The sequence below is a fragment of the Lissotriton vulgaris genome, chromosome 5, assembly GCF_964263255.1.
Source record: "Lissotriton vulgaris chromosome 5, aLisVul1.2, whole genome shotgun sequence".
Taxonomy (NCBI): domain Eukaryota; kingdom Metazoa; phylum Chordata; class Amphibia; order Caudata; family Salamandridae; genus Lissotriton; species Lissotriton vulgaris.
Window position 1 is genome coordinate 1,195,683,997 of NC_141693.1, and position 26,411 is coordinate 1,195,710,407.

Genomic DNA, 26,411 nt, shown 5'->3' on the forward strand with positions numbered 1-26,411 from the left:
ACTTTTATGGTAGTGTACTCTTTTAGGAACCTGGGAAAATAAGTAACCAAAGCACGTTTCCTCTGGTATTATTGAATCCAATAGGACTCAAGTAGAGCAGTATAAACTGCACAACATCACACTTGACTAAGTGTAACAAAATATTCTTTCAAAGTCAGGGCAGACTCGGTAAGCCACAGGCATCTGGGTAGATAAAGTCACACATAAAGCAAATGATGCCTAGGACACTAGTAGCAGAATCTATAGTAATCGGTGAGATAGCTCAATTGTCTCCCCCTACAGGCTTCTTTTTGTACAACAGAGTGTAGTTTGCATATGAGAACCCGGGAAACAATTGAAGGGTCCCATAAAAGAGAGTGGCGAGCGCGCTTTCCCACAAGATATGTAAGGACGGCCATCTGTGATCTTACAGGAGTTCACCATCGCTGACAAAACAGGTGAGCCCAGTTGAATAGTCATGGCCATCACGAGTGGACAAGGACTCATACTATTTCTTACTAGTGTTCCTGGTTCCTTTGTAGCCATCAACGATGGAAAATAAGCGGTTTTCAGACACGCCATTCCAAAGAGGATATATTTATCTTTGAAGGCATTTAAATAACGGTAATTAGGTTTATTTTCACAGTTTGACCTTAGGTGCACAAAGGTGGCGTTCTACCGATAGTTTTCTTTACTAACACTACACAGGGTGTTTCTGTTCACTCACTTTTGAAATATATTTAGAAAGGTGTTTTAAGGATGAACAGCACTGTGTCTATACACGCCTTATAATTATTTCACTAAGGGTGTATTTCCAGTCTGACCACTTCTAGGTATTTGAGTAACTGGACGTGTATATATGTAATTTTTTATATAGACCCCTGACTTTTTGAACATATTTATTCAATATTGGATGTATAGTTGTACATGATTTTCTGATCCCTTAGACGGAATTGGTTATTAGCCCGAGTCCTGATGAGGCCCGTACTATGAGGGCTGAAACGCGTCGACATTTTGTTTAAAGAAGACCCCAGCCAAAGTACCTTAAGCTGTAGAAAACATTGTTTACAAGGAGTAAAAGGATTGAAGATAGGCCTAAAAAGATATGGACTATTTATACTCTTTGTGTTAGGTCTGGTGAAGCTTACTTTAGAGGAATGCCAAGTCTGTACATATAGCGAGCATCCTTTTGGAAAGAACATTGGGCTACAATATTTGAATAAGGATATACCTTTGGATCAATGTATATATATGTGTTTGTATATTTTTATGTACAAAGTGATGTGTAAATATATATGTTTCTTTGTTCATTCGTTTTAAATGGGCGTACAAATTACACAAGCCCCAATCCAATTCTTTTTCAATTAAAGTGAAAAAAAATAAGAAAATCAGTATTTAGTGTTCTCTCTGTGGAGGTGGGAAACTTCACAAAAATAAATACAAAAATTGATCTTGTTCAAGATAATATATTTGTCGTAGGGGGAGACAATTGAGCTATCTCACCGATTACTATAGATTCTGCTACTAGTGTCCTAGGCATCATTTGCTTTATGTGTGACTTTATCTACCCAGATGCCTGTTGCTTACCGGGTCTGCCCTGAATTTGAAAGAATTTCTTTATGAGAACACCTCACATTGTAAGGACACCTACTGAGACACTACTGTATGTTGCTTTACTAAGCTAATATTTCTTCAGGTGTTGAAGGCCAACCAAGCATTGCTTGTTCTTCAAAGGGTGATGAAGTTCCGAGTCCTGGATATCAGCCATTCCTGGACCCGTCCTTCCTTTATCATCAGTGATCTAGGCCCTCATAGTTTGCAATTATACTATTTAGCAAGCCAAGTGAGGTCAAAGTTCTTTTTGCACCAAAGTGTTTTTACTGCCACTACAAACGTGTTGCAGTAACCTGGCCTATCTGAAAATATATCTGTAACTCTAAAAGATTCAGCACTCAATGCTTTTGAACACATGCTGTTATTACGGGTTGCCACTGGACATAAAAATAACAGTAGTCAAGAATGAAGGTTTTGTAGATTTTCAGTAAACAGGGAATGAGTTTGGGAGTCCGAGATCTGTGCATCAGAGACATGCTACTGAGTTGTGGAACTACCAGTGTATCGCTAAAATTATGTCACTTCACCTGCACTCAGGAAACTGGTAAAAACATACCCTTTTCACCTCTTTCTGCACTAAGAATAGTTTTCTGTTATGAACTCAGATCAAATCTTAACATACCGGTTTAGACTGCCAAATTTACTCTAGTCTAGTTAATTTCTGTATGTTGCTCTCACTAGGCGATAGTGAGCTTCACCAGCAGTGCATAGCCCGAGCAACTGGAGGCAAAGACCCTATCCCACTGAAGCCTATTCATGAGTCACATTCAGCAGCTCCTTTGAAATAGGTAGGCAAGGAATTTATTGAAAACCTCTACATTAGTGTACATCAATGGTTGTGCTTTCAAACCCTCACTTCCATTCTTATATTTCTCTGTTTTCTGAGAATCAGGGAATAGAACTAGCCACAGGCTTTCTTATACTGCTCACATAATATTAATAATAAAAATATTAATAAATTAATATGTAGTTATTACTGCTGTTTAAACCTGGAGATGGCAAATAATTTCAAACAATGATCCTGAAACGTTGCTTTATTACACCAAAGCTAATTGCACAGAATTCGCACACCCCAAACGAGATATATATATATATATATATATATATATATATATATATTGGTGACATCCATTTTTGAACGGTGATGTCCTCTGCATGGTATACCGGCATGTTCTCCTGCCATGATTGACCACCTGCATGTGAAACTGGTACCCTGACATTTATTACCCTGATGTCACACTATTCTAGCATGTGCGCAGAGGCCGAGACCTGTTCTGTGATCGGGAGCGGCACACCAAGTGCGCCCTCAAAGAAGACACGTGTCTTTGTCTGGGTGTGTCACGTTAGTGGTAGTGGCGGCGTATTTGTTTCTTGAATCTATAATATGTAAGACAGGGTGCAGTTTATTGACTCCTCTAGTGTAAAGTTCCAAGGTGTCAACATAGGAACAGAAGGGAGAGGATGTAGCTTTATGGCTAGAGCGGTCGACCTCGAAGCTGGGGAACCGGTTCGAGTCTCGACAATGACGCACAACATCATGTGATTCTGGGCAAATCACTTAATCTCCCTGTGCCTAAGAAAAATGAATGTGTCCGTCTGTAATGAAACTGGTGCTCATGTAAAGCGCTCAGATACCCGATGTCTCTGGTCTAGTTCGCGCTGTATAAAACACTCTGAAAAAATAAAATAATAATAATAATTTAAAAAAATTAAGAGTAAAAGATAAGACACTGTGTTCACCATTATTCTGAGAACTGCAGTAGAGATAAAGAACATACTTTAAACTATATGACTTGTCCATGTTCATCACAGTCTTAATTCATCATGAAATGAGTCTATCACGGAAACCTCTAAAGAAGAGAAAATATTAGGAGCTGCTCAGACTTGACCAAAAGTGTAGATGATTGAAAAAATATGGAAATGCTGTTAAATGAGGGAAGCTTTAGTTTTTGTCTCCTGCATCTGTTGGTGGCCACAGGTTTGCTAGTCAAAACTCTGATATATTCCAGATTCAACCACCAGAAGGAAAGAGGATGCAAATCAAATGAATCTAGATATGGTTCATGATTCAAAGCCCAAAGCTACTTCCAGGACATCACATTCAACTGCCTAAGATTTATAGGGTGCCAACATGCTCCACTGGAGATCTAGCAACTTCTTTGCTTAAGAATTCCCGCACTATCCAGTGTGCTGGAACACTAACCCACCTTATTTGTGCCCTGATTAAATGTATCAAATCATCCACATGTTGCGAGGAGAACAATAATAAAAGACCCAGCAACCTGGCTGGACCTAAATACAGAACACTACTTCTCCCATCTCTCCTTTCAAGAAGGCAAAAAACAAGCACATTACCTCAATGTGCAAAGTAAGGTAGAGTTCCTTACCTCTAATTGACGTGTTCCATAATTAATGATGATTCGGATATTTCGGAAGGCCCAGCTTCATCCTGGAACTCTTTAAAATAAATATTTTAAGGCAAAATGTTTAAAAGTGAAAAAGAATATTCAATCTTCATATAAAATAAGTCCAAGAAACACAGTTTGTTTAGAAAATTAGATGTTGCCTCTTCATGGCCAGCAGAGAGGAGGCACTGCAGTAACCTGCTCTGGTCAAGGTTGTCAGTTCTACATGATGCGCCCTAAAAACACAAAGCTTTTTACGACCTTGGCGAACTGTTTCATCACAAATAATAAGATGTCCATGATTGAGGACTGCAATTAAAGATAAGAAGCCATACAAGCCATACCCTTACACTTCATGGGATATTTACTGTTTAATGTGCACATATGTTCGGAGGGTAAGGAGAAAAAAAAGAACATGATTTAACACAACAGGATCTTAAGAGGTATCAACCCTACAAAAGAATCTATTTTGGCATCAGAAAACCTATTTAGTAGTGTGTGGAGCGATCTCGATGTAGCAGCACTATTATTATTTATGGGAATGTTCCCTACGAGACTACAACAGCTGCTTATTCCACTAGATGAGGGAGCTCCATGTCTCCCTGGATACTGGAGATTAAATATCCTAGGAAAATGCTTAAAATTATCTATACATTCAATCCTATGTTTGGATATAAGGTCCCAACACAAGGAAGGGCATTGGACCAAAGTCTCTTCTGAATATGACATCTCATATTTTCCATAACAAATATCTTAAACCTCGCTTAGTATTCAAAGCATACAAGAACTGTATTGTTGTGGTTGAAGGATTTGCAAAAATAGGAACAGGTAATGTTCCTGGTTTATGTGTTATCCAGGAATTACCTCATAAAGGAGACAGGGTGAGTACGAGGGACAACTCTGTCCCTACAATAAATAGAGTAAGGCTCATCAACCGTAAGCATACTCCTTGTGGAAGTTGGTTATCAAAAAAACTAACTGATGATCATAGTACATTCCCCAAACTTAACTCACATGAGCTAGCGCGGTTAGTTACAGTAAGCATGCACAATGTGCACTTTTCATGATGACTTGCTGATTAAGTTCAGCCGTAGACACTGTTTATAGACTTCTGAACTATCAGTCAACAATGGGGACTTGTTGGCCTTGGACCTTTATCACAATTTTAAGACCCATTGGGATAAATAGCATATAATTAGTGATATACTGGATCCCTTTACACTTACAAATGTGGACATACCATTATCTTCGACACAACCAGACAGCGTGTGTACTAAGACCCATTGACTGAGTCTTTTAAGGGTTGAAACATTGACAATTACCCCCACATGTATACTAGCCACTGTATGTGTCGTAGAGTGACTCTGATTTCCTGAACCATATCATATAGTAGTCTAGATGGAATGTACAATCCTCTGCAACACAATATTTTATTTGGTTAACATCCACATTTTCATTGTGCTGCCTGCACTACATAAATCGAAGTTTTGCTTAGGTTTTCCTTAGGATGAGATAAATGCTGTGTCTTAATTAGCTGTTACAAAATAACTATATTTTTGCGTACTTGTTTTACGACTTGGGGGTAGAGCAAACAATTTATGTATTTTTTTTTGTTTTATTTTATACAGCACGAACTAGACCCGAGACATCGGGTATCAGAGCGCTTTACATGAGCACCAGTTTCATTACAGACGGACACATTCATTTTTGTTAGGCACAGGAGATTAAGTGATTTGCCCAGAATCACAGGATGTTGTGCGTCATTGTCGAGACTCGAACCGGTTCCCCAGCTTCGAGGTCGACCGCTCTAGCCATAAAGCTACATCCTCTCCCTTCTGTTCCTATGTTGACACCTTGGAACTTTACACTAGAGGAGTCAATAAACTGCACCCTGTCTTACATATTATAGATTCAAGAAACAAATACGCGGCCACTACCACTAACGTGACACACCCAGACAAAGACACGTGTCTTCTTTGAGGGCGCACTTGGTGTGCCGCTCCCGATCACAGAACAGGTCTCGGCCTCTGCGCACATGCTAGAATAGTGTGGCACCAGGGTAATAAATGTCAGGATACCAGTTTCACATGCAGGTGGTCAATCATGGCAGGAGAACAGGCCGGTATACCATGCAGAGGACATCACCGTGCGAAAAGGATGTCCCCAAAATAAGGCACTGCAACGGAAGATATATATATATATATATATATATATATATATATATATGCCCTTATTTAAATCTACAGGTGCTAGGAATGGGGGTTGACTGAAAGAAAACGTCTTGTTTGGGAGGGGTGCGAAATCTGTGCAATTAGCTTTGGTGTAATAAAGCAAAATTTCAGAAACATTGTTTGAAAATATTTGTAATGTGAAAAGCAAATCCATAATTTAGTGCTAAGTTTTAGGGTGAAATACATTCTCACGACAACTCTTCGAACATTTCGCACTAAAAAACTAAACAAAAAAACCCCCACAAAAACACAATGGCCAGGAACAGCAGCCGCCTGCTTTCTGGCATTGCCACTGCTCTACCGTGCTATCATTTTGCAGTGTTTGGCTGAGTAATTATGCAAAGTGACATAACTGTGGGAATTTCGCTTAAATAGCATAAAGTGAAATCCACAAAATCGCACCAGCATAATTAACGTTTTGTCAGGGCTTCAGCTTATTGTACGTAAAATTGAACCCTCTACAAAGAAAATATTAAATATAAGTTTTAGCTTTGAACTCTGAACTGACAATGAGTTGTGTACACATCCTGTTCTCCTCTCATACACCCTATCCATCTTCTCCAACAGCTAAAACTTTGGGTTGATCAGGCCATTAAAGCCCTGAAGCGCAGAGAGATAAAACAATGTGGCCAGGACTAAGCATTAGTGTTCGGGAGTTTGAGATCTAAGCCAGTTTGTCCCTTAGATCAACAGCTTCTATCAACCTAAGCTCTTCCAGAAACATATACGGTGTATTTGCTTTTGTAATTAATACTATGAACGAAGCTTTACAGGTGCACATCAGAAGATATCTGCTCCAGCATTTGAGGAATCTCCTTTATAGGCGTTTGTGTTTTATACTACATATATTCCCTCATGTTGCTATGATCATGAAGTTACGGATTCCTTCAGGTTCAACCTAAAGCTCTCATTATATATTTGTGTCTCTCTAGTAGCCTTAGTATGACACAAATTCCTCCTCCCCTTAAAGAACAAAACTTTGTACCGGGGGTAGGTAAACATCCTACAGTGACATCGAAATCAAGTAAAAGGAAAAGAGGGGGTGGACATAGGAAGGGTGGTTGTGCAAAATTGACAAAAACTCATTATGAACGAGGATCCACCAGTTAGAGCCCAGTCTCCTAGCTTAAGTGGTGCACTTTCTGAAGCTGCTTGACTATCGATTCCTTTAAACCTAAATGAGGAACTTCTTGGTAAAATGGAAATACTAGCGAGGTCCTTGTTATTGCCCCTGGTGGAAAGAACGAAAATAATGAATGCAAAAAAGGATCAATTGGAACTGTTGGTAACAGGGAATACCGCCACACTTGATGTAGAATAAAAGTGCTAAAACCCCTGCTATTGCAGCGCCTGGAACTACAAAGCCTACTAGAGGTGTGCAACTGGTTACCAAAGTGACCCCTGCAATTCAGAACCCAAAAACAGCTACAGAAGGTAATCTTGTAGTAACCACAAGTAACGGGGGTTCGAGGCAGGGGTGGTGGCTGCTTCCCAGCAAGCATCCCATTTAAAACCAGTGGTTAAACAACCAATGGGCAATGTTCCATAGGGTAGAGAAGCTTCTGGTAAAAGGCTCCCATGTGTCAATCTTCCCCCGGAATTTGCACCATTCACAATCATATTGACAGGAGTACCGGGTGTTAGGCTAGAATCATTGGAATCACACAGAGAGCTGAAGAATGAAGTAATTTTTTGGCTTAATAAAAATTGGAGACTACCCCCTGGTTCTAATATAGAGATCTTAAATGTAAGAAGGGTGGCCTGGCTGGCCGGAGCTCCAAGGATCTTGAGGGTGATTGTATCATCATTAATTTTAGAAATCCATGGGTTGTAGATTACATCAGACGAGAGGCAAGGTTTGCTAGAATAGGCGATATCCAATCTTTAGGCTTAGATTATTTTTATCCATATGTGAACCTTGCGCTCCTCACCCATTACATAATCACAGTAGGGGAGGGCATTTTGGTGAGACTCAACTGGATTGGGCAGTACAGTACTTGCCATTGAGAAACAGATTTGATCCACTGATGGGGTTGGAGGGGGTGGACTGACTCCCGGAATCCCCTGTCCGGAATATTGTAGAGGAAGAAATGGGTGGGGCACCGGTTGGTAGCTCTGTAAGGATATGGAGAGAGAGGGAACGGTCCTTAGATGGGATGGAGTCCATCAGTCATACAAATTTAGATGTTACTACACTGATGGCTCATGCAGATGTTGACCAGGGTGGGGGAGGAGATGATACCCAATTGGAATTAAGGATTTCATCGTGTGTAGAAGTCACACATTTAGTTTCACTAAATAGCCAACTAGGAGGGTGTCCTTTTAGTTTGATTTCCTGGAATATAGCAGGCCTTGCTCGTACGTTACAGGATGAGTTATGGTTAAAATATATAGAAACCTTTCACATAATCTGTCTCCAGGAAACCTGGAGCAGAGAGGACCAAATCTTAGATGGTTATCAATCCTTTAACGTGTATGCTGAGCCCTCACAAGCTGGAAGGGCTAAGGGTGGTATACTAACCGCTATTTCTGTAAAGTATGCCATCGTTAAGACACTGATGTTGACGGATTCCCCTTGGTTCCAATTGCTCCTGATTACAGATTTGTTTCCAGTGCCTCTGCTTTTAATCAACTGGTACTATAATATCTTCGACCCCCCATGCCACATCTGCTATCGATAAATTGCAGGAGGAGATAGCTAAGGTGACTAATACCTCCTCCTCACTGTTTATTATATGGGTAGGGGACTTCAATTGTGCCTTGTGTAAGTTTAGTGGGTCTAGGGCTTGTGGTGTGGTAGATCCTAATGATCAACCAATGGCGCACTTTAAGCACTCACCGCAAGGTGACGCCTTGAATAATATCATCGTGATAAATGATCTTTGTGTATTGGATATGCCAACTTTCTCTAAATCGCTGGAAATACCGACTTTTCAAGGGATGGGGGGGCCAAACGAGTGTAATTAACTTCATCTTGGTCTCTAACAGGTATATCCATTTTGTCAATAATTTTCTGGTGGAAGCGAATCCTGTTAGTGATCATAACCCTCTAGTCCTGTACTTAATCCCCATGACGGAGAAGATTCAAACCTTCGAACAGCCAATAAGATATAGTCAGAATCAAGGGGTAAGCCTTAAGTGGGACAAGGTCGATGCACGAAAATTGGAGAAAGATTTTTAGAGAAAATAGCGCATTGATAGAAATTTGTTTAACTCCCTCTTCTGAGCCTGAAATTGTAATTAAGAACTTTGAGGCACTTTGTGGTAATGTGGAACTGCATCTCCTTAAAACCATGGGCAAGAAAAAATTAAGAGAGTGTAAATGGTTTGAGGCTGAATGTTCTGCAGCTCAAACAATTTTAACAAAGGCATTACACCAAGTACCACGGGATAAGGAGTCGGTTAAAAACGCAAGGAAATTGTATAGGGACTCTATTGATAGGCGTAAACTAGATTTAAAAAAAAAGACCTGGGATGACCTGGAAAAAGCCGCAGATTTGAGGGATAGTAGGCTATTCTGGGAAGTAATAAACCGTCCCTTCCTTAATAGTGAGGAAAAAGGCAACATGGTGACACATATACCAGGAGATATTTGGGAGGCACATTATGCAAACATGTTTAATCCAAAAGGGATTTGTTTGAGACCTGTTACTGAGGAGAATAGTGATCTTCATTTAGATTCAGCATTAACATTTAGTCTTTCACTCTCTCTTCCTGAGATCGTGGAAGCTTTAAGGAAAGGCATCTCGTTAAAGGCCCCAGGGCCGGATGCAGTCCCTTTAGATCTTTTTAAATATAATGTTGAGGTGTGGGCACCTTTGTTACTCAATGTATTTTGAGCGATAGGGCGCATCCCAATTTCATGGAAAGAAGCGGTAGTTGTACCGATTTTTAAGAAGGGTAATAAAAGTGACCCGTGCTGTTATAGGCCAATTTAGTTAATAGATGCATCATGTAAGCTGATGGGTAGGGTTATACTGGCCAGCCTGGAAGCATGGGCTGAATCATCTGGTATTATTGTGGACTCACAGTATGGTTTCAGACGAGGTAAGGGGACTACGGAGCAGTGTCTAAATTTGGCTTTAATTATGGGTAAGTACATGATGGCCAGGGGAGCTTGTATTCACCTGGCCTTCATGGACTTATCCAGTGCCTTTGACACTGTCTGCAGAGATAAGCTATGGCGGATGATGGAGTCCATAGGGTTTGAGGAGCCGCAGGTTACCCTGCTTCGTCGATTGCATGCTGCCACTACTGTGAGGATTAGATTTGGCCCGGGGGCGAGAAGACAAAACACATTCCATCTACTGAAGGGGTATGCCAGGGCTGTATTCTGGCTCCTTTCTTGTTTTTAGTTTACACAAATGGGTTGGAAAATTATTTGTTGGAAAACTGCTCAGATTTCCCTAAAGTAAATGGCAAACGGATACCTATGCTATCCTACGCGGACGATACCGTGTTAATGACCCTTACTGCAAATAGCATGCAAGCTTGTTTAAAAGCTTTTAATGATTTCATGTCGGACTTAGATCTTAGGGTCAACTTCACAAAGTCCTTTGCGATGGTTTGTGGCCCGAAAGGTACAAAAACTCGCAGGTATGTGGTAAATACTGTGACCATTGAAAAAGTTGATAACTTTAATTATCTGGGAAATTTATTTAATAGAACTCTGAGTTGGGACCCTTTAATATCAGCACGTGTGCAGAAGACAACTCTATCTATAGAGGCCCTTTTTCGTTTTTCCAGCAAGTTGGGCCAAAAACCTATGGCTGAATTAAAGACCATGTATAAAGCCAAATGTGTGCCCGTTGCAACATATGGGGCGCGGGTGTGGGGTATACATAAATGCACCAAGATCTAAATTATGGAAAATAAGTTCCTAAAGCGTCTTTTATCAATTCCATCCGGTTCATCAAATATTTTTTGTCATTCAGAGATGGGTATAGAATTTGTGAGTGACATCATTCACGTTTCCTCTTTACTTTTATCGGGGAAAATTTGGCAGTCTGAAGATTTACAACTTTCAAAAGAAATCTTACAAGACTGTACTAAACTTGAACATGCCATGCAGATCCCATGGCTGCTATATGTGAGGGAAACTTTCCATAAGATTGGCCTGGGACATATTTATGAAAACCCAGAATCTATTCAGAAATATATAAAGTCGACAATTAAAAATGCTTATCGTATTACCCTGGGCATGCTAAAAGAAACTGAACAAGCATCATATAATAGGGGTAAATTGCAGCATCAGTTTTATTTATCCTTCACTATGCACACCCAACGGAGCTTTTATTTGACAGGATTTCGTTTAAATACATTGCATTTTCTGTTCGCATTTCCAAAACAAGGGGGTTGGTGTGAGAGGCTACCCACTTGTCCTTGTAATAATAAGGTTTCACAATGCACCCTGCATCTTGTTCTTTTTTGTACTTTGTATAAGGAACCAAGAAATCGGTTTTTTAAACCTGTTTTGCTGGATTTTCGACCATGTGATTACAAGGAGGGATATGAGTATTTGATGTCATTGTCCACTGCAGCTATATGCGGTGCTGTGCTTAGTTTTATTGGGCTACAACTCACTATTAGAAGACGATATTGAGCAGTATTAATGGAAATCGTGTATGCCTATTTTGATAACTAAAGCAGCAGATGATTTTGTCTACAAATGTAGTAGTTAATGTTGATTGTTAAACTTTGCAGAGCTAATGTGTTGTACTTAGTCCCTGCTGTTTAATAGCACAAGCACTTTTTCATTTTTAATTGTGTATGGCCTTCTCTTTCCTTTGATTGACTGTAACATTGTAATATGGAATTTAGATAATTCTGTGTAAACCTGATTTTTAAAAAATTGTATACTTTTATGATTCGGCTGACGAATTGAAATAAAGTTTAATGAACTGAACTGAACTGGACTACAACGTGTCATTTTTGTGGGCAAATTGGGCGTTGGAAGAGAGAATGTAGACAGAATCCAGAAAAAAATTAAAATAATATACAACAAAATCAGCAGGTGCAGAAAAATAATGCAATGTCAAAAACGCAGAACATGCTAAGTCAGAAAACTTTTCAAATGATAGTAGCTACAGCTCCTAGTGATGTAGTCCACGTTGTAGGGATCAACAATAAACTTATTGTTAATCAGGTTTCAGCAGATGAACCAGTCAAAATAGAAAACATGCAGAATAAACATCAGTTTGTTTTTTTGTGGAGTTTTATATAGCGCAAACTAGACCCGAAGGTATCAGAGCGCTTTACATAAGCACCAGTTACGTTACAGACGGACACATTTTCTTTTTGTTTTTTTGTTTTTTTAAAAAAGAGTTTTATATAGTGCGAACTAGACCCGAAGACATCAGGTATCGGAGCGCTTTACATTAGCACCAGTTTTGTTACACAAGGACACATTCATTTTGCTAGGCACAGGGAGATTACGTGATTTGCCCAGAATCACAGAATGTTGAGCGACCCTGCTGAGACTCGAACCCGGGTCCCCGGATTCGAGGTGCACCACCTTGGCCGTTAGGCCACATTGATTTGAGCCCAGTGTACTTGCTTGGAAGGGATCTTCTTCGCAACATGAATTGAGTTCATTACTGCACACCGGATGGTGTTGCAATAGAAACACAAGAGGAGGACTCTCTTTTTAAAATTAGTGGAGATCACTCCAGAGTTCAGATGTGCCCAGATTTGACAAAAGAAGAACTCCATCCAGATTTAAGACTCACCGTCAGAGAGGAGTAATGGACATTTTCAGGGAAAGAAGTTGGATTGGTAAAAACAGCAGAACCAGTTAAAATAAAGGTGAACGCAGATGCATTATCCCCCAGCACTAGACAGTACAGGTTAACTAAAGAGGCTGAAGAGGGAAAGAAACCAGTGAATGAGAAAATGATTGAACAAGGAATCCTTCAAGAGATTCTTGGCAGTCCATGCAATTATCCTAGAATAGGAATTAAGAAACCGAGTGGGAAACGAAGAACTTTTCAAGAACTCCGAAAGATTATTAAAAAATTACGGTTCCTTGTTGCCCTCTGGTCACAAATCCATTTGTAATACTGTTCCAAATTCCAGCAGAGGTAGAATGGTACACAGTGATTGACTTGTGCCAACCATTCTTTTCAATATCATTGAATGAGGATTCACAGTTCCCTTTTAAATTTCAATTTTTTAATAAAGTTCTTGTGCGGTGTAGAATCCCACAGGGGTATATAGAGACTCCTTCAATTTTCTTTCAAATTCTTAAAAAGGATTTTGAAAGGGTGAGATTACCATATAATTTTGTTCCTGGTCCAGTACATAGATGATCTCTTGTTAAATCATTTGACGGACAATGGGCATAAACTCCCCCAACAAAAATGCTGCACTGTGAGAAGAAAGTTACCTAACCCTGACACCATATTGAAAAGGGTGTACAAAACGTCTCAAAAGAAAGCATTTCTTCAATTCTGAAACTGAATCCCCTACACTCAAAATGAGGTTCGGATGTTTCTGGGAATTGATGGTCACTGTACATAGATTTCAAATTTTTCACAGATTGTAAACCCTTTAGTAGGACTGACATGTAATGATGTTCAAGATCCTGCACCATTTGATGGCAAGTGCTTTGAATCATTTAACTCCTTCGATGCTGATGATGAGCTCAGCTCGTCATCAGCCACGGTGGTCGTGTGCGGATGACAAGCTGAGCTCGTCATGTAACGGGGCTTTTGGAAAAAAGCCGTGTAGCGTAAAAATAACCGCCGCAGCGATGCGGTTAAGAAACTCAAGAGTTTGAGTCATTTGCCTGCACTCAGGATGCTGGACTATAATATGATTTTGTATTTGCTCTGTCATGAAAAAGGTGGGCGTGCACTCTCAACACTTGGGCTCAGAAACATGGAGGGCTCATGCTCCCAATTGCTTATCTTTCAGGAGTGTTGGATCCAGTTCCTGTAAGACTTCCAGGAAGTCTAAAGTCGGTTGCAGCAGTTTGTCTGGAAATAGAACAAAGGGACTGAAGGAATTGTGATGGCCTTACTTTAATTGTGTATGTTCCATACGCTGTTGAAATTCTTTTAACAAGATTATCAAGGTTGACACGTTATGAACAAGTAATACTTGGAGCACAAAATATTTCAGTTCGAAGGTGGAATATCCTGAACCCAGCTACACTGCCTCCAATTTCAGACAAATGTGAAGGCAAAGGAAATATTGTTGATGATAAATTGGAGCTTGACTGCATTGAGGCAACTGAATTATTAAAAACGCCAAGCTCAGATATTAAGGAAATGCCACTAAAGGACTTTTGATGGTTCCTGTCCGAGAGATCCATATGGAGGATTGAGAGCTGCTTATGCAGTGTATTCTGTTGCGGAAACATTGGAGGCATCCTCCTTACCAAATGTGACATCGGCATAACTAGTGGAATTAATTGCTTCAATGAAGGCTTGCTACTTGTCAAAGAATTTAAAAGCGACAATCTATACAAATAGCCAGTATGGTTGTTTTGTGCATGATTACGACCAACTCTGGTTACAAAGAGGGTTCATGATATCTTTAGGTTCTTCAATTAAAAATAGTATGCACATATTGGATTTCTTGGACATAATTTAGAAACCAAAAGAAGTGGCAGTTGTACAGTGTTAAGTCCAATAGGCTAGCAAGGATTTAGTCACATTATGAAATAAGTTTGTTGACCAAATGGCAAGATATTGAGCCTTGCAGAAAGGGACAGTGATTCACAAAAATTAAGATGAGATTTTCGCAAATGATAATGAGAGTGTTCAAACAATGTAAACTGTTTCTTTATGGACTCATTGCAGACTTCTTTGAGCAAGGTGAGAGATCTACAGGAAGATGCTGTTGCTGATGAAAAGTTAAAATGGATGAAATTGGATGACAAAAAGAATTATCAGCATTTTCATGTAAATAAAGATCAAAAGGATATTCTATCTGACTCGATGTTACAGCCCATGTGAAAATACTTGCATAATCAAGTTCATGCAGTGACAAATAGCCTGATTAGGCTTTTGAAAAGGAACTTTGGAAAATACAGTATTTCAAAATGTTGCAAAAAATGTATGGGACCGCTATCTAGTTTGTCAAATAAGCAATCAAGCTAAAAAGAATGTTACGGTCATGAATCCCATTGGCAAATCGGAGGGCCTATATATGAGATTGCCAAGCACACTTTATTTAGATGCCACTTTGCAATGACCATAAATACATTTTGGTAATGGTCTGCTTGTTCCCTTAATGGGTCGAGACCTTTCCCACTAAGAGAGCAGATCGCCTTTCAGGAGCCACATTTCTGTAGAGTGAATGGATACCACGATGCGGCCTCTTTACTTCTGTTGAAACTGATCGTGGCACTCACTTAAAAAACATAAGGTGCTACTCATAATATGTACAGCTTTTGAGATCAAGCAAAGATTCCATTGCAGTTTTGTACTACAATCCTCTGATGTGGTGGTGTGCCAGTGTGTGTGTGTCTCTAGCTAAAATCTCAGATAATAACACAAATGAAAAAGATTACTTATCTCTCAACAGGTGCAATAACTACGAGACAGACCCAGAACTAGAGACTGATTCAGAAGAACCACTACTTTGAAGGTGAAAAAGAGTCTTTGAAATACATAATTTAGATGAAACTCACAACATTGCTGATAATTTTGCTCAAAGACTGAAAAAAAAGCACACATACAGACGGCAACATTTTTTGTGAACTTGACTTTGATTTTGAATTTTTTTGCTTTTCCTTTAACAAGAACTGAGAAGTGAATATTAAGTTTTCATCAGTTTATAATCACGCTCTGTAAAATGTTAGGCATAACTTTAATATAACTAGTGATCCTGCAAATGGAATTAACCATAAGGATTATGACATAAGTTACCAATAAAAAAACTTTCGGTGGCGATGCAGCGAATGTGACCCATGCACGTTGCCGTAGCATCCCCTGATCTGCCGGGGCCCCGCCCTCGAGAGGAGCTGCGGCATGATGGCCACTACTGCTGCCCACGCTGACTCCGCTTTGTGAATCATCACGGCCCTTGAGTTCTTCCCCACTTGTGTGCTCGCTGATTCTTTGTGGTATGGTGCGGTACCCGTTGGTCCTTCGTGACTGCCCTTACATTTTCCTTTGCACGGCCGGCAGGGGCGGCTCTAGGCTCATGGTGGCCCAGGGCAGGGAGCGTAGGTATGGGGCCCTGGAAGAGGGGGTCCGGGCGGGGCCGAGCGAGCAGGCCATTGAAAAGTGGGGGCTCAGGGTGTTTGGAAGTGGAACAGAGCCGGAGGCCGCCAAATCCCTGCCAGGGGCCGCCACGCAAATATATATCCATCCTCAGAGGATTATTATATTCAGGATATATATTGGCGTGGTGGCCCCTGGGGTTTGGTGGCCCTGTGCAGGTGCACAGCTTGCACATGCCTAAGGCCGCCCCTGCGGCCGGCTCTGCTGTGAGGACGACGGTGGTGAGAGGGCCGGCGGCGGGAGGAGTTGCAGTAAGGTGCTGAGCTTTGGGCGCTCTGCGCTGCACTGACGCCTGGGCCCGGTCACTGACAGCGAGGGAGGCACTGAAGGAAATGCTGACGCTGCGGCAGTCATCAGAGGAGATACAGTGCAGCGTGGCAGTGTGGTATTAGGCAGGAATCCTGCGTATAAAACTGAGTTGTACCTTGGGGGGGGGGAAAGAAGGGTGCCTCTGTATTGCTGAGTGACAGTTTTGTGGAACAGCTTGAGGCTTTTTAAGCTCAAAAAATACATAAAGCTGTGTGTCTCTTGAAGGACTATGTAAAGCATTAAGGTGCCTATAAGGCTTCAAGGCTCTAAAAATAAAGATTGACTGGGAGACCTCAATGGACATCTCTTCAGGTCGCTACGGTGTAGTGCCCCCTATGATCTCCGTGTATCTGTCCGTGCTCTGTTCACGATTCTGGTCTAGTCTGTTTCGTTCGTTCTAGGCTGTCCACTGCTGGAGGGTCCAATTGGCACAACACTTTCCCCGTAATCAATCGCTCAGGCAGTTTATGATTTTGTAACCTAAGATGCCGGCAGTTCTAAAAGCAGCAGCAAAATTGTGAAATAAACAGTCTAAAGCAGGGACAGGAAAAGAGTTTTTAAAAACTGGCCAATCACCACCTGTATTAGTGTCCAAAGGAGCCGCAAGAGGGAGGAGAAATGCCCAACAAAGAATGGACTTAAAAGCTAAGGCGATGGCATTGGCAGAAAAAATATAAACAGAAGGATCAGAATGCCTCTGATAAAACCTTGGAGGAGGAGGAAGAGGAGGCACTCTCTGAACTCTCAGCGGATTTAAGTATGTTGGCTGTAGGTGGCGAAGAAGAAGAAGAAGGAGGAGGTGAGGGGGGCGGAGTAGTGGATACACCGAACAAGGAGGGTGATACACTAGTGAACTCTAAGCAGTATCCCCTTTTCAGTAAGCCCCTGGCAACACGGGGTAAACTAACTAGCACTCCACAATCGAACAGGGAGGTGCAGAAGGCGAAAGATCAAACAGGCCTGGAAGATCTACAGGATAACAAGGCCAGATAGTATTTCTCACCCCTACTCACGCCCAGTCAGCCCAAGCCACAAATCCACAGCTCCAATCGAAATCGCACTAAGCGCCAGATCCAGTAGAAATAAATACTGCTATCCATGGGAAGACACCCCTATCAGCCAGCTGCTAATTCAAGAGGCCCAGATACCGTTACAGACACCGCAGAAGGAAGATGGCAAAGGAATCTTGATGGATAAGCTTGACTCTGCACCCGAGCTAGATTCAGAAAAAGAAATATCCCTCAGTCACGATGAAAACCTTGGAAACAAAAGAGCTGAACAGGATACTTCAGTACGAGAAATGCTTATTGCTATTTTGCAAGAACTAAGAGATCTGAAGGTATCACAAGCATTCGAAATATCACAGCGGCACAACAGATTAACAAAGATGGAGGAAAGTCTAGGTAATCTTCCCAGAAGGGTCACAGAGGCGGAGGCTCGTGTCTCAGCCCTGGAAGATACCATCACTACCATGCAGAAGGACCTCCATTTGCTGAACAAAAATTAGTCCCAGATGGAATGAAAACTGCAAGACTTGGAGAACTATAATAGGAGATCCAACCTGCGCCTTGTGGGAATATCGGAGGGCATGGAGAGTGTAGAAATGGTAAAATGGACTAAGTCTCTGTTGAAAAAGCAATACCTGAATTAAAAGGAGATCTTACAATCACCAGAGCGCACAGGGTCCCAGCACATAAACCCGCGAATCCTAAGTATCCACAAACCATCTTAATACATTTTTCAGATTATAGAATCAAAGAGCAAATCTTAAATGCAGCAATATCAAAGAGATATTTTTCTACCGACGAAATTAAAAACTTCAAAATATTTTCTGATATGTCAGCAGCTTCTGCCAACAGACGAAAGGATTTTATCAAAATGATTCACTATTTTAAGGCCAAAGGAGCGCAGGCGATGATTGTGCAACAATCTAAATTAAAAGTCATAGCCAAAGGAAAATTCTTCATCTTTACGGACATATCAGAAGCCCAAAGTCTTTTGGAAGGTCTTAATTCTGCATGACGAAATGGAAACTCCATGGCTATAACTCTGTCCTGAATAATAATGAGTTGTATTTGAGCAGAGACATGAGAATTACTTTAAAGTTTTTTTTATTTGAGGGGGGGTCGTGAGGCGACTCAGGGGATGTAACAGGATGCAACAAATTGGCATCCAGTAAGAAGTGGGAGAAGGAGGGAAAGATAGTGGGATATTCTGGGTTTTCCCTTCTTCGGGGTGGGATGGAGTGGGGGGCGGTGGTGGGGGTGAAGCAGTTTGAAAAAGAGAGTTCATAGATGAACATTTTGTTTTCTGGTTCTGGTAGTTGAATGAGTTAAAGTAGAGGATATGTATTGCTTCCATGGATACTGCCTGACACAATTGTCAGCACAGTTTCCGATATATTTGCACATTGAACATTGCACTTTAAGGCATGTTTTTGCACAATTGATATAATATGTGCTGTAGTATTTTGGTCTAATTGTCCTAGTAGCTGCGCGATTTGCACTTTAAACAGTTTTTGCACAATTGTTATCAATTGTACTGTAGCATATTGCTCTTACAGTTGTATGATTTGCACAATTGTCATAATAGATGTGGCAGTGTTTGCGCAGTTTGCACAATTGAAATGATTCGTTTTTTAGTGCGTAACACAGTCTGCTATTGGCTTATTGGGGAAAAAAAAGATAAATCTATTTAATTCGTTTCCCATCCATATATTCTGCACCTTTGTACTAACTTCACTTTAGAAATGCAATTTCCACATTTAGCACAAATTACATCTTAGTCTGTATGTGTCGTAGGCTATGGACAAAACAAGCTATTTCTCCCCGTTTTTTACATCATGAATATGAATAAGTTATTAATCCGGTCTCTGAACGCTAATGGCTTGAACAATAGATGTAAAACTTGTGCAATAGAGAGCTGGCTAAAAAGTCAACACCAACAGATGCTAGTAAAATGTTTAAAAATTGGGCAGGTTTCTGTTGTTCTTCTGTGTCGGGGACAGCTCAGAGGGGTGGGAGCATATTCATAGGCAAGCATGTCCAATTCCATGTGGATGCATCACATTCAGACACGAGTGGAAGATGGACATTCCTACATGGGAAATAAACCAGATAAATCTGATACTTGCTACAATCTATGCACCAGTCATGGATAACCCGCTCCCAATTTTACAGTTAAAGCAAGGTCTTTCAGGCATACCGGGTCAGATAATATGGGGTAGTGATTTTAATTTTATGCAAAATCCCGCGGTTGATTCAACTAAAAAAGACCGAAGACAAAATAAACCACAAGTAGCCGTTGCTCTACAGAGTTGTAAGACAGATTTAGATATTTTGGATAACTGGCGGCTCAACCATCCGAATAAACATGAGTACTCCTGTTATTCGGCAAAATACGATTCATCATCTAGGCTAGACTTTTTTTAACTTTGCATAATCTGGAAGTTAGTAAATATGAGCATATAGTGACTGCCTTCTCAGATCATGCCGTCATCAAGATGGAAACCCTTTTAGGGAAGACAGAAGAGGAAACATCAAGAAGATATTATTTTAACAAACTTAATTTAGCAGACAAACAGTGGTGTGCAGAAATAGAGAAGGAGATTCGTTTCTTTTTTAATATGAATAAGGACTCAATTAATATAATTTGGGATGCTTTCAAGGCTACGTTGAGAGGCATAATCACTTCAAAAGAGATAGCAAAAGAGACGGCTTGAAAGGAGGAGAGAATAGCGATAGAAAATAGTCGGGCCGATGCGAATCAAGAGTATTTTAGAAATATGACTCCCGACACCAGGCAAGAAGTAATAAATGCAAAAACAACAAGCATTTGCAATGCAATAGGTCTCGCATTAGGAAAGTTTGAGCTATTGGTATTGTAAATGACAATTTTTTTTATTTACGTGTTGGTTTGAAAATAGCTAAATTAATAGCTTTGTCATTTACAATGCCAATAGTTATAACTTTCGCAAATGTGACACCTATAGCATTTGTAATGCAATATGTCTTGTATTTATGTGACTTAGATGTATTGCTATTACACATAACAATGGCTTTTAATTTTTATAAATAATTAAACAAATCAAAGTTATTGTAATTTATAATGGCAATAGCTCAAACTTTTGTAAAAAACTTTTGTGAAGATAATGTTCAGTGTATTTTATTGTGACGAAAATCCTAGAACAGAAGTGAAATATTAACATCTTTTTGTGACATTTGTAATAAAGCTTGAAACATTAAGAGAACATATTTGAACCAGTTGTTGTTGAATGGTTGCACAGATTGATGCTGTGGTGGCGCTGAGTGATGTTGTGGTGACGACGAGTGATGCTGTGGTGTTCAATGATGCGGTGGTAGCGCATAGTGATGTTGTGGTGCCCCTGAGTGATGCTGTGGTGGTGCTGAGTGATGCTGTGGTGATGCGATAGAGAGAGTGAGGGGGATAGATAGAGGGAGGGGGATAGATAGAGGGAGGGGGATAGAGGGAGGGCGATAGACAGATAGAGCGAGGGCGATAGACAGATCGATAGATGGCGATATATCGATAGATAGATAGTTGTGTGTGGGGGGTTGTGTGTGTGTGGGAGTTGTGTGTTGGGGGTTGTGTGTGTGGGGGGGTTGTGTTTGTGGGGGGGTGGGGTTGTGTGTATGTGGGGGGTTGTGTGTGTGGGGGGTTGTATGTGTGGGGGGGTTGTGTGTGTGTGGGGGGGTTGTGTGTGTGTGCTGGGGTTGTGTGTGTGTGGGGGAGTTGTGTGTGGGGTTGTGTGTGGGGGTGTGGGTGTGTGGTGTGTGTGTGGGGTGTGTGTGTGTGGGTGTGTGTTTGGGATTGTGTGTGTGGGGGGTTGTGTGCTTGTGAGGAGTTGTGTGTGTGTGGGGTTGTGTGTGTGGGGGTTGAATTATCATTTAACTTGCAACCGAGCAGCTTCTGTTCACAAGGTTGAAAGCAGCAGTTACATAAATCGGGAGCTGCAGCATGCCCATGGCTCGCCAGTGGATGTTGCAAATGAAACGAAGCATAATGTGTTTGGATCGCATTACAAAGAAAGGCAATAAAAACACAGGTTGGTAAATTAGGCATGCGGCCAGCCTCGAAGCCAAATGGTGTGCGATGTGAAGGAGGGATATGGGGACAGCAAGGAAATACTTGTGAGGGAGGGGGTGAGTGTTGGATGCAGATGGGGATTAAAGAGGTAGTGTTTGAGCAGAGATTGGGATATAAAACAAGAATTGTGTCTGGATGGGCGAGAGATAGACTGAAGAGAGAGGGGGCTAGGAGAGAATCCTATTAGCCTAGCTTAATTAGCAGTGTTTGAAAAATCCACCATTAGTGTCAATATGTATGCCAAATAAAGCTGAGAAGGATCCCCTCTGCTGTCTGTCTTTTTAACTTTTTTTCTCTTGGCCCAAGTTGCACCAGGCATTGCAGTACCTCTAGAAATGGTGCACTTCCTCGTCCATGGAAAACAATGTTGTTTTAAGAAAGAGGAAAAAACGAAAGTAGCGCTTTACTGGCAACCTCTGTAAAGTGGCGCTAATGTGTGTGGATAGTGAGTCACCTAAATAGGAGAGGAATACCTGGAAGAAAGAGAGAGGGGGAGGGGGCAGCTGCTAGCGGAAAGCGGAAGTGAACATTGTTGTTTAAACAAACACAACAAAACAAAAGTAGCGCTCCACAGAAAAAACCTGTCAAGGGCAGTGTTAACTAAGCAAAGTGTGGCCACCATATTTAAAGAACACAGCTCAGGGTGTCCGGCGCAACAATGACAACAAGACGTGCTGCTGCCATTGTTGAAGATGTTAAAAAAACTATTTGAGTTGGGGCGAGTGGCAATAGTTAAAGAAACGCAGCTGGTATTGTTGAAGATGTTAAAAAAAATCTTTGAGTTGGGGCGAGCCGCGTACAAAATGATGCGTGGCTGCCATTGTTGAATATTGTAAAAAGAAACATTGAGTTGGGTGTTTTGTGCACAACAAGTCGTTGTTTAAGATCAAGCAAAAAAATGTATATATGCCTTGCACCAAGACGTGCTGCTGCCATTGTTGAAGATGTAAAAAAAAAAAAAGAAATTTGAATTGGGGCGAGTGGCAATAGTTAAAGACACGCAGCTGGTATTGTTGAAGATGTTAAAAAAAAAATCTTTGAGTTGGGGGCGAGCCGCGTACAAAATGATGCGTGGCTGCCATTGTTGAATATGGATAAAAGAAACATTGAGTTGGTCGTTTGGTGCACAACAAGTCGTTGTTTAAGATCAAGCAAAAAAATTTATATAATGTTGCCTTGCACTCGCATTCATGGCACAGCGCATGCTAATGCAAATAAAAGCATAACAAAACTCACCCAAAATTGAAAGAACGGGGTTGGTGGGGTTGGGGAAGTAAGTAGCTATTGTGTGCCTGCAACTGAAGATACAACAAAGAAGAGATTAAAACAAGCTCTCGGCATTGCTGTGGCGGGGCAGGGGAGCGCATTCCTTTCAAGTCTGATGCGGGGGAGTGGAGCCTGTGGGATCAAAGGAAAGGCGCGCGAGCGAGCACATGGAGAGTGAGGGGGCGAGCAGCCTTGTGAGCTGAAGTGTCAGTAGAGGTGGAGCACGGCCCACGCGCACGTGGTTGTGGTCACATGACATGCACTGTACCCGATCCGCAGTTTGGGTAGACTTTTGAAAGCCTTACTATAATCCCGCCAAACAAGTATTGCTAAAGCAATGCCGTAGGCGAGACCTAAAAATGAGGGAGTTTTACTATGAGCTAGGGGACATGGCAAGCAGGTTATATCTTCAGACAAGCCATGAAGATAGTGAATATATGGGAAGATTGCTAGCTTATCAAGCAAAGGAGAGGCAAGTTCGAAACAGAGTCGAATGGTTCAGGATAAAGTGACTAAAACTTGCGTAAAGACTACGTCACTAATAGGTGAGGTGTTCCTTAAACATTATAAAGATATCCATCAGGCAGCTCACCAGGCCTCCCTAGAAACAATTAACGAATTCCTACAGGAATTGCCACTTCCAACCGTGGGAAATAATTTTAAGGAGCTGTTAGCTGAATTCACGAATGAAGAGCTAAACATGGTTATCACCTCCTTGCCTAACTGTAAAACTACCCGAGAGGATGGCATTCCCGCAGATTTTTTTAAAGCATTTTTCACAATTCTTTGTCCTGAATTTTTAAGACTTGCAAACTATCTATTACAAGGAGGAGATCCGCCAGTATCTTTTCGCATTGCAGAAGTGGTCAGTATTTAACCGCTTCCGTGCGGCGCCGATTCCCCCCCGGTGCTGGACATTCCAGAACAGGGTGCGGTCATGACCGAACCATTCCGTCATCAGCACAGCTCAACCGTGACTGATGACGGAATGGTTCCGTCACAAGCATCGAATGGGTTAAAAAAAATAAAGATAAGGAAAATGTGAATTCATACAGGCCAATAAGCCTGTTAAATACGGACTATAAAATCTTCACTAAACATCTTGCTAACAGGTTAAATAAGATGGTAGGATCACCTATTGGGTCAGATCAGTGCGGTTTTGTAGCAGGGAGACAACTTTTTATTAATACAATTTTTTTACTAGAGGCACTGGATTTTTTGAATATCAATAAAATTGAGGCCCAGATCTGGTTTTTAGATGCCAAAAATGCATTTTATCTTGTTTCTTGGAATTGTTTTTTTTATGATTTTAGAAAAGTTTAGTTTCCCAAATGAGTTTGTATTTTTATTAAAACAACCTATAAAAATCCACAGGCACAAATTTTAATCAACTCCGTTAATGTAGGGACATGCAAAATAAATAGAGGTACCAGGCAGGATTGTGCCCTCATCCCAATTTTATTTGCTATATTTATAGAGGCCATTAGCAATTGCAATCAGGGGAAAAAAGCCCATACAGTCCCAGTTCAAGGAATGACAAACATAAAATTATACACCAACGATATTGTTCTCTTCCTGGACTCAAGAATAGACACTCAGATGGAAGTTATGAGAGTTTTTGCAGACTTTGAAAAAATAGGAGGATATAAAATCAATAGGACCAAAACAGAAATCATATTATGTAACTGTGGTGTGAATTCTCTTTTACCAGAATTTAGACAGACATATAACACTCGCCCAAAAGAGGTATTTAGGGAACTATATAACCGATAGAGTAGAAGACCTTTTTTCCTTAAATTATACTCCATTGTTGAAAAAGGTACACTCTTAGTTAACACAATGGAATCAGCTCCAGTTATCAATAATAGGACGAGTTGTGTTAATCCGAATGTCTATTCTTCTATTGTTTAATTTCCTTTTTAGTGCAGCTCCCTGTGCAATACAGAATTCTTTTTTTAAACAAATAGACAGTATGTTCTCTTCTTTTCTATGGGAAAATAAGGTACCAAGATTGGCTGGCACTCAGCACTTTATACTATTCGGTCGCAGAAGGAGGATTATCTCTTCAGAATATTAGAAATTATTATTATGCGACATTTGCACATCACAGTTTTAGATTTTTCTTTTTAGATGCGCAAGAGGCAGACAATTTCTTTATGAACTAGATCGTAAGGGAATATAACATTGTAGACACTACAAGAGTCACAAAGTACCCTAAGAAAGTTCGTTATGAGACTCTACAGTGGTTATTTAAACAAAAAACCCAGCTTTTAGCACACTACGATATTTTAAGAATTAATATTTCAACCAACCAGGCTTTCGAATATATCCACAGGGGAAACAGGTATTTTGGAGAACAACATATTAAGGTTGTGGGAAGAAAACGGGTATGTTCAGATCCTGGATTTTATCAAGGGGAACGGTTGGAAAACTTGGGCGGAGATTGAAATGGGGCTCCAGCACTCCAATATAATTTTAAAATGGTCATTTATCAGATTAAAACAGATATTTGAAAAGCTAGATATGAAAAACCTGTGTTATAAAACCAATATTAGTGAAGCCCTTAAGCGCCCCATACAACGGAAGATTAGTAACTGGATTAAAATCTTTGATGAGAATAAGTCCCTTTCATTATATGAAAAAGTTAGGGATAGATGGAAAAAAAGGGAAGACATACAGATTCTTAAACCAACCTGGAGTAGGCTTAATAAGCATAATGCAGTGATATTCAGAGGGGCAAATTTTAAACGTATGCAATACTATTTGAAATGGTTGATTTATAGAACACCTTCTTTTCTTCATAAAATATACCCGCAAATAGAATATAAATGCTTTCGCTGTGCACAGAAAGGCACCTGGACATATATCTGGGAATGCCCAAAAATCCAGAGTTTGTGGGAGGAGATCAAGAAATATCTTAGAGTTACAATAGATCCCCTCATTTCACTCGATGTATCCATTGCTGTTTTTGGGCTGCTCTTCTATTCGCAGCGCACATGAGGAATATATGTTTATCGCAGCATTAATAGTGAGATCTCTAATCCTACAAGTCTGGAGAACAGAGAAGGTACCCACTTTTAATGCATGGAGGGCAAAACTGTTTAAAATACAAGAAATGGAAAAGAAATACGCAATAAGATCAGGAGCAGTAAGAAAGTATGAGAAATATTGGAGTGTGTTTGAAATATAGGATAACATCTTGCAGCTGGTATAAGAAGATCGAACATATATGTGGGTACTTAATCTGATATAGCACTTTGCACTTTATA

At 40.6% G+C, this 26,411-nt stretch overlaps 1 protein-coding gene across 7 annotated transcripts in view; it reads right to left on the reverse strand.

Moving 5' to 3' along the window:
• IKZF5 (IKAROS family zinc finger 5) overlaps positions 1 to 26,411 on the reverse strand; it is a 140,500-nt gene that overhangs the window by 51,096 nt on the left and 62,993 nt on the right. For 4 of the 7 annotated variants that reach the window (XM_086922987.1, XM_086922989.1, XM_086922990.1 and 1 more), the window contains one exon: positions 3,981 to 4,050. The exons of the other annotated variants lie outside the window; for them this stretch is intronic. The gene's annotated coding sequence lies outside the window, so the exon portion shown is untranslated. The remainder of the gene's footprint in view (positions 1 to 3,980; positions 4,051 to 26,411) is intronic. 7 annotated transcript variants of the gene reach the window in all.